Raw genomic sequence first — 8993 nt, forward strand, 5'->3', positions numbered from 1 at the left:
GCCTCGCTTTGTTGACGACGAGAATCCACCTCGGTGCCCTTTCTTTGCGATGGAGCTTTTGGAACTTCCTCTTCCAGTGTCTTTGGGCTTCTGGCGACATCTGGCTGTTCCATTAGTGGGCTTCCTGCTGTGGTTTGATGGCAGATCCTCGGCGGGAGTCTTCGCCACGGCGGGACGAGGGGCTTCTTTGAAGCTCTCCTCCAGCAGAGGGCGCCGTCGTTGATCATTCCTGCCCCAGCTCACATACTCCAGGGCGTCGAGGGTCAGCTGGTATGACTGCACTTTTCGCATCTCCTTTTGCTGCTCATGCTCAGTCAGCCGAGTGGTGCACTTAAGTCGAAATTTCTTGAAGAGGAGTATAAAACTCGGGGGTCTCTTGATTCCCAAAAGACTATGAAAAAAGGTGACATAATAGTTATATATATATGTATGTACCGTGTATGTATATATGTATGCATGTATGTATGTATGTATGCATCCATGCATATATGTATATACGTATGTATTATTTGGATGATGGAGAACATATATATATGTATGTATGTATGTATGTATGTATGCATCCATGCATATATGTATATACGTATGTATATATGTATGTATGTATGTATACTTCATCATCTGCATCACTTAACTGTTACTAACCATCACATGGATGAAAAAACAAAAATCTTAGTATCACTGCGATGTGGACAATAGAAATGAACATATGACAAAACATGGGTTGGCTTCCTAAAAGTGTCAAACCTAAAACATCTATCTTTTCTAATAACAGAAATATCCAAAAAGGGAATTTGTTATCTTGATCTATCTCCGCTTTAATTTTAATAGAAGGCACTAAATCATTTTATTTAATAAGAAAATTTTCCAAATTAAGATCAGTAGGCCGAATCCATAAAATGACATCGACATATCTATACCAGATGATTTTACAGGGGAGAATACAAGGTAACAATGCCCGTTCAAAGAACTCAACATACAAATTGCTTGTTGTTTGTAATTCTGTTTTGAAAAGGAACATCATTGAATCCGGTTTTATAAAAAGCAATTTTGATAATAACATCAATTTGAGTTTAGGTTTATTCAAACTAGATCATTTCATCATTAATAGGATAATAAAACAGTACCGTGATTCTTAATTGTGCCAAATGTCCCTGTGTATTTTTCGGCTACATGATTGTCTGTTTTTTTTCGCTATTACTGTTTTAATGTTTTATTACTACTATTATTACTATTATTATTACTATTATTATTTTCATGTGTATATCTATATGTGTGTATGTATATAGTCTGAAGGTTTTATGTGGCTTTAATCTTCCCCAGTTTTCTTATTTCTGTATGAATATTTTGTCCTATTTCTCTTTTTGTACTCTGAAGATGTCGTAATAGACGAAAACGTTTAATATTCCGAACTTTAATTTCCTTGTCGTTTCTGCATGATCATTTAGTCACGTGTTTTTTTTTATCATTTTTGACACACACACACACACACACACACACACACATATATATATATATATATGTATATATATATGTATATATATATATATATATATATATATATATATATATATATATATATATATATGTCTCCGTCGAGCGCATTGTCAGTCTCGTTCGTGATGACATGGAATTAAAAGTAAAAAATTAATGTGGTGGAAAAGAAGATATGTATAAATATATATATATATAAATATAAACATATATATACATATATATATATATATATATATATGTATACATGTATGTATACATATATATATATATATATATATATATATATATATATATATATATATATATATTTCTATTAGAAATAAACGCTCCTCAGTTGACGCACAAATATATTAATTCTATATAATTTTGTTTTTTTATGGGTAGGTCATCATCGTTCATATCTTGGATCGTGTTCTTTACTGCTTCTAACGAACCATCAGTGGAAACATTTGTAAATAAAGCCTGAACACCTCAGCTTACTAACTTTTTGTCCCTGAGGTCCTGTCAATTGATCGCTGAAAATTTTCAAGTGTTGCATTGCTGATCAACCAAGTTGCATGTGATGACGGTTTAGCCTGACACCTCACGAGTCTGTGGGGGTGTACTGCCAACCTCTGTAGTTATGGGCCTCGCGGGAACGTTAGATTTGCGGATTTTAGGAAGGCCACACATTTTAGTAGGATTGGGGTTCTCCTCAAATATTAATTCATCCCCCTTCTCGGTTTTTCTTAGAATTTTTCTGGCATCTACTTTGAATTTATCTGCCTCGCGTGCTGCGAAACCTTTATAATTTTTGTAACAAGTACCGTCATCATCTAAGAGTTCCATAACTTTATTTATATAATCCCCTTTGTTTAAAATTACGATATCACCTACTTTATCCGTGTCGGTGATCACAACGTTTTTGTGTGTACCAGTATTTACTAAAACCTTCTTGAATCTTCTGGGGATGCCACATTCATTTTTATTTGCTAAAGATTGATAACACGCAACAATCCCTTGCTTAAATCCTTTGTCAATATCACTGTCACTCAATTTAGTTTCTCTTCACGAAATCTGTGTTAACACAAATGTCGAATCTCAGAACTTGAAGTTCTGGGTTTCACAACCTCCTATCTGATAGATTTAATTTTGTTGCAGTCGCTGTTCTCACACAGATTAATCAACTTTCGCCATAGCCCCTCACTCTGTGACGATTTTTCGTTTTCTAATTTCGTAAGGATAAAATGGGAAAGACACACACACACACACACACACTTCAACGAATGGACGGCTTAGAAGACGTTCTGAAGAAAATTGAAGTTTTGTGGATCCCAACGCAAAGAGAAGTGCCTATTGTATTTACAGGGTGGGGGGAAATTGCTCGTGGGGTAGTAGGAAAGTAGGGAAAGAGGAAAAGGGGAGGGATTACTGAGGGAAATGGAAGGAAATGAAGGAGTAGACTTGGCCCAGGCAGACAGGCGAAAGGTAAACAAACGGCCCCCCGACGACGATGAAATGTCTAATAAAAATGTAAAGATTAGAAGTATAGATAAGAGCAATACAGTAGAAAGTGATGAGAATATTTTCCAGGGATTTAAAGAGGGTGGGGGGGACACAAACCCCCCCCCCCCCCCGACTGACAAGACTAGAAGAGAAGGTCGATAAGATGATCGAGGACTTGGAGCGTAGGTTCGGTCATGTTAACAATATTATACGGAGAGTTGAAAAATTGGAAGAACTAGAGAAGGCGAACAAAAACTTAACTAAGGAAATTGAAGAATTAAAAAAACAGTTAAAAGAAGTAAAAGATGAGAATAAAGTCTTAAAGGAGAATAATAAGGAGAACAAGGAGGGTTGGAAAAAAATTCAAGAAAATAGCAAAGTTGCATTCACTGACATAATCAGACAGCAAATGAATGAACAAACTGAAAACTCAGTTATTTTAGTGATGAGACAGAAGGAGAATATAGTAAGAGACTTAGCAGACAAAAAGAAATGTATAATTATATTAGGAATGGAAGAGAAACATAACCCAGATAGAACCACAAGAATCAAAGAGGAAAATTAATAAGTAAGAAATTTATTAGAATTAGTTCAGGAAGATGAACCAGAAATAATGAAACAAATCGAAGAGAAATTCAGGCTAGGGAAATATAGCACAGACAAGACCAGACCAATTAAGATTAAATTCAGGTCACAAACTACGGCTGAGAATATCTTATCCAAAACAGGGAAACTAGCAACAAGTGAACAATATAAAAAGGTGACAAGTTAATTGACAGTTTGGGCTACTCATATACAATAAAACGGAAAACAAGTGTTGCAGTTCACTGGAGATGTGTTATGAGGAATAAAAGAGTAACATGCGAGACTAAAATAAAAGAAATGGACGGCATATATGAAAGAGGTACCAATCAACATTGCCATCCTCCAGAGGCCTGCCCATTGCGAGCAAACTTTCGTCTACGATCACGAAAAAGGCCATGGAAGACGTGTTTCGGTCTGCTGCAAACATCGTTGATGAGGTCTTGTGTGATGAAGTAGACCCCAATAAGCCTCTACTCTCGTTACCTGCGCCACAAAACCTTGTCAGGCAAGGAAATCGTAAGCTGAGGGCTGCACGTCCTGCAGAACCATTGGATTTGAGTTTTGAGTTAAGTGAACCACACATTCCTGAAAACTTCCTGCAATACGATATTGCTGTTGATGATAGACATTTGATGTTTTCCACACATGAGCAACTGCCCCTGCTCAGGAGGGCAAAACATTGGTATTCCGATGCTATTTTTTAAGTTGTACGACGTCCATTCACACAGTTATTCAGCATTCATGCATTTGTACATTGTGATAACAACCTTAAACAAGTGCCGCTGTTGTTTGTAATGATGTCAGGAGAGGCGCAAGGATTACAAGAAAGTGTTTGCCAAGATTAACCTTCTGTATGAAGCTCTAACCATCGATTTTGAACAAAGTGTCTGGCGCGCAGTTGCAGAAATCATGCCTCATATACCTATGAATGGTTGCAGCTTTCATTGGGGCCAGGCGGTGTGGAGAAAGATACAAGAATTTGGCTTACAAGTACCATACACAAATGACGCCGGTATGCACAAATACCTCAGAAAAGTTGTCATTACCCTACGTACCAGCTGAGCATATTGAAGGACTATTCGTAAGATTTTACAGAAAAACAAATGGTGTCAAGCACTTGTTGATCTTTTGAATTATATGAGGAATACGTGGATCGACTCGACTATTTGGACTCCTTCTACCTGGTGTGCTTTTGGACGAATCATTAGCACAAACATGGAAGGATGGCACCACCGGTTAAATGTGAAAGCAAGAAAAGGACAGCTTAGGTTTTACTTGCTTATTTACCTATTGTTACTTGTACAAGGAAGCCAGACTGGTTACACTACAAGTGCGTCTTCTGTCTGATGGAAAATCTTTACGTAAACAAAATACAAAAAACAACATAGACAACTTGTTAACTCTGGGAAGAATACAACGCTGATGGGCAAAAAATCTCCTTAGAGCCGTATCTTACCACATCGCAGTGTACACATATATACATATATATATATATATATATATATATATTAACCATTGTTTTAAACATTTTTGCCATTCCTTTTTACTTTTATACTTTGATTTCTTTTAATCTACATCAACTTATATTTCTATTTACATAATTTGTTTTTATATATGCCATGAATTAAAGTATCTTAATAACTTTCATTGTTCCTCTGTCCAAGCTACTTTTTGTTAACAATGGGCCGAGTTGGTTATGGGCCGAGTTGGTAATGGGCCGAGATGGCGATGGGTCGAGACAGCAATGGGCCAAGATGGACCCAAAGCCCTGCGTGTGTATGGTTCACATAAGGATTGTCTTGTACAGAGATCCGGTAATATTTTGAGCTCAGTCACTTTAGGTATTGTTCTAGTACCACGCGAACACATTTCCCATTTCTTTCGTTTTTTTTTTTTCACTTCAAATATCTGTTGTTTGTATGGCATTGCTACGTTAGGTTAGGTTAGGATTGAAGGAGTCCTTTGCTGCGTCAGTCCAAGTGAGACACTTTGAAGAAGGATATTGTTTAAGAAGCTCAGTAAGGGAATACGCTACAGTTGCAAAGTTAGGAATCATGGGCGAAAGAGGAATCACTGCAGGATTTATTAAACAACGTAAATTTCGTGTTAAATCCGTTTGTGAGAATCTGGAATTTTATCTCGGTGTGATCTGGCTGCTTGCCCAATGTAACAACAGCTAAACAAGGTTAATATCTGAAGCTAGTAAGTAGTAAAGAACTTGAAATAATAATCATAATATAGGGATCTGAGGTTGTCCCAAAACTAAAGTGAAACCTGGTACTTACGGAAAGAACCGTCAATCATACTGTCCTACCTCGTTCAAGCAACCTACTCGACTGCCGCCGGTCTGATCTGACAAGAGTAGTACCGAGTTTTTACCGACGTAATTTCAGAATGGGTCGAATGTTCTTGCATTTTAATTTCATAATCTTACGCGAGCAATAAAGATTTTTTTTTACGAAACTGCAGAGACAGGTATGGGAAGACAAGGAGAGGGAAACATGGGACTTTGAAGGAACCTTTGTTTGGAAAGTAACAGAATGATCTTCAGTCACCACTTCACGTCCATATGGACCGCGTGTTACTCTTGGTAGACTGGGGACGGTATGAAATATGGACAAGGAAACTCTTGGAGACGGCATTTATCCAGACAAAGAACAACGTGAAACAGAGATGAATGAGGGCATCATGGGCGGTGGAACTGATCAGTGGATTCCGCCCACGCAGACCATAACACGGGGGCAGGTCACGACACAATACGGCAGAGAAACCGACCAATCAAAAGCCTTCAACGAACCAATGGCGAAACACCAACTCCAGTCATAGGGAACAGCTTCCAATCAGATGACAGAATCATCCAGGAGGGGGAGGAGCCAGAGAGCAGTCATTTATTGAATTCATGACAAATGAATGTTCGGTGGCAATAACCCCCGCCCCCACCTTTTTTTTACTCGACTATAATTTTATTTTCCTAACGACTTCTCTTCCCCTCCCCACAAAAACCGATCCACTATTCCTTACCATACGAAGGAAAGTGAAAACTAAAAGGGAATCACAGGGTTGGTTGATAATGAAGGCAGATGAGGAAAGGGAGGGACCAATTATAATACTGGTGATCTGGTTGCTATCCTCCATTTAACATCGACTTTCCTGGTGGGAGTCACGGTTACATGCATTGATTTTACCCACCAAGTCTACTGCCCACCCCTCCTAAGCCAGGACCCCACGAAATAAATATCCCTAAAACCGCCCGGTGGCAATACCCCTCTTACATACACAATATCTTTTCATTTTCATACAAACATCTCTTCCTTTCATACAACTACTGATCCCGCGCGAGCGGGTCGTCTGTCCCAGATAGTCCATAGTCCAGTCCACCACAACAAAATGATGAGGCAACATTTATCTCTTCCTCTGCAGAGACGAGAACTTCAGCTTCTCTCTCAGGAACAAAGTATATTTCCATACGAGGCATAAACTGGCATGTAGTGAATTCTTAGTAATGAAACGATACAGCTTAAATATCTTTTTATTAAGTCGTACATTAAATAAATTCATACTTTTTTCAATATTTACATATCTAATCTGACATATCACCAACCTATTTACATCATTATACATTTCGTTTCAAGTTCAAGACTATTTAACATTTTCATAATCAGTTGTGTGGAGGACTAAAGGCACAGATGATGTTATTTAAGTCATGTTGGGTGGAAGGTATGCAAATAAGTAGAACTGGTTATGTTTACCTTGACAATCTAAAATGATATCAAACCAAAGTCTTCGTCATCTCTAATCACATACAGGAAATAATAATAGACATATGAAATATATGTATACATACACACAATTGAAGGTACATAAGGTACATGTCCAGTGAAAATAAAGTTTAAGTGACAAGCCACACCAACCGAGGTAACCAATAGGACTTGGAAAGTAGCAGATTAGGAAAAGTTTAAGAATATTTGAGTAAGGAAAGATGCAATGGAGGGAGAATAAGCAAAAGGGAACTTGTCTCTGAAATCAAGGAAAAGAATGATAAAAGAATAGAGCTAGAGAATTTTTTTTTTATAGAATTTTAAATCAGTAAAGACATGGTACTAAGAAAAAAAAAAAAAGTCAGTATAGGAAATTAAAAGTGGGGTATGCTAATAGATAGTTTATACTCAGCCAGGTTGTGTCTTGCTGCATTGCTTCTGACCCAGACAGTGGGCAGGAGATAGGGATGACTCGTCATCCAAGAGGAGCTGAGATGAGAGAGAAGGGTGGTGGATGGAAGTGGAATAGGTGGAAGTAGAATGGGTGGGAGTGGGAGTGTACCTTTAATTTGGCTACCACCCTTATAAAGGGGAAGAAGCCCTTGGTACATAGATAAAATCAATGATTATCTGATGGCTAAGGAGCCCGATATTTTATGTTTAGTAAAGACCATGTTACCAATTATGTGAAAAGTAGAAGAAATACAATTATTTGAGTTTAAATCCAGCCCAGGGATGAAAAACAATTCAGCATCTCTGCACTGCGAGCTGGTACTCCACCTCTGGTGGGCAAGGAGTCAGGTGTGTGTGTATGTTAGGTCATAATATTTATTACCTATAGATTATGTAGGTATATGCCTATTTGAAAAAAGATCTACAGCTCAAGGAACACACCAAACAGTGAAATGATAGATGAGCCTTGAAGCAAAAAAGAATATACATATATACTTCTTCAAACATTCTGCCTTCTTTCAAGGATGCTTCATCATACTAAATATCGGAAGTCTGATTATCTGATTAATCAGATTCATATTTTTTAATCAGATAATCGAATCGAACTAACCCTGCCAAACTAATTGGACTGCCAAAAATTTAAAGTGATTTGTGATTGATCCAGGTCAACGTCATCGTTGTATTTTCACAATAACAGTTTCTTAATAAAATTTTCTATATCTTTGTATTAGTTAGAAATGCCTTATTTAGGGTAAAAAAGCATTAAATTCCCTTTAGAAACATTGAAAATTGCTTTTAATACATTGAACTGCTTTTAAAAATATCGATTCACTTTTGAAAAAGTTATCGAATTGGATTATTGGATAAACGCTAATCGGATTTAGATTTTTGGTACACGAATTGGATAATCAAATCGGACTTGACGAGCTGGCGAATCAGATATTGCTAATCAGACTTAAATTTTTTCGAATCACGCCCACCTCTGGAAATAAAGTACAAAAACGCTGTGCACTCATACCAGAATCCCAGTTCACTGGCTTTAATTTCTAAAGACGGGTAGGAGCAGAATGAGATATACTGGGATTTTTTATAATGGTCACAGGTAAGCTAAGACTGATATTCTTAATTTATTTGTATGCATCAGTTAATTTTGTTTTTCCTCATGTACCTTGCTTTTGAAAGATTCTGTACTCCATTTAATATTTGCCTTGTCTG

General features: G+C 37.3%; 1 pseudogene; it reads left to right on the plus strand.

The window, feature by feature from the left end:
- The first annotated feature begins 306 nt into the window (after positions 1-306).
- Positions 307-4412, plus strand: LOC143036359 (uncharacterized; annotated as a pseudogene).
- The last annotated feature ends 4581 nt before the right edge of the window (positions 4413-8993 follow it).

This window comes from Oratosquilla oratoria, chromosome 20, assembly GCF_046742065.1.
Source record: "Oratosquilla oratoria isolate Oo_2021 chromosome 20, ASM4674206v1, whole genome shotgun sequence".
In the NCBI taxonomy this organism is placed as follows: Eukaryota; Metazoa; Arthropoda; class Malacostraca; order Stomatopoda; family Squillidae; genus Oratosquilla; species Oratosquilla oratoria.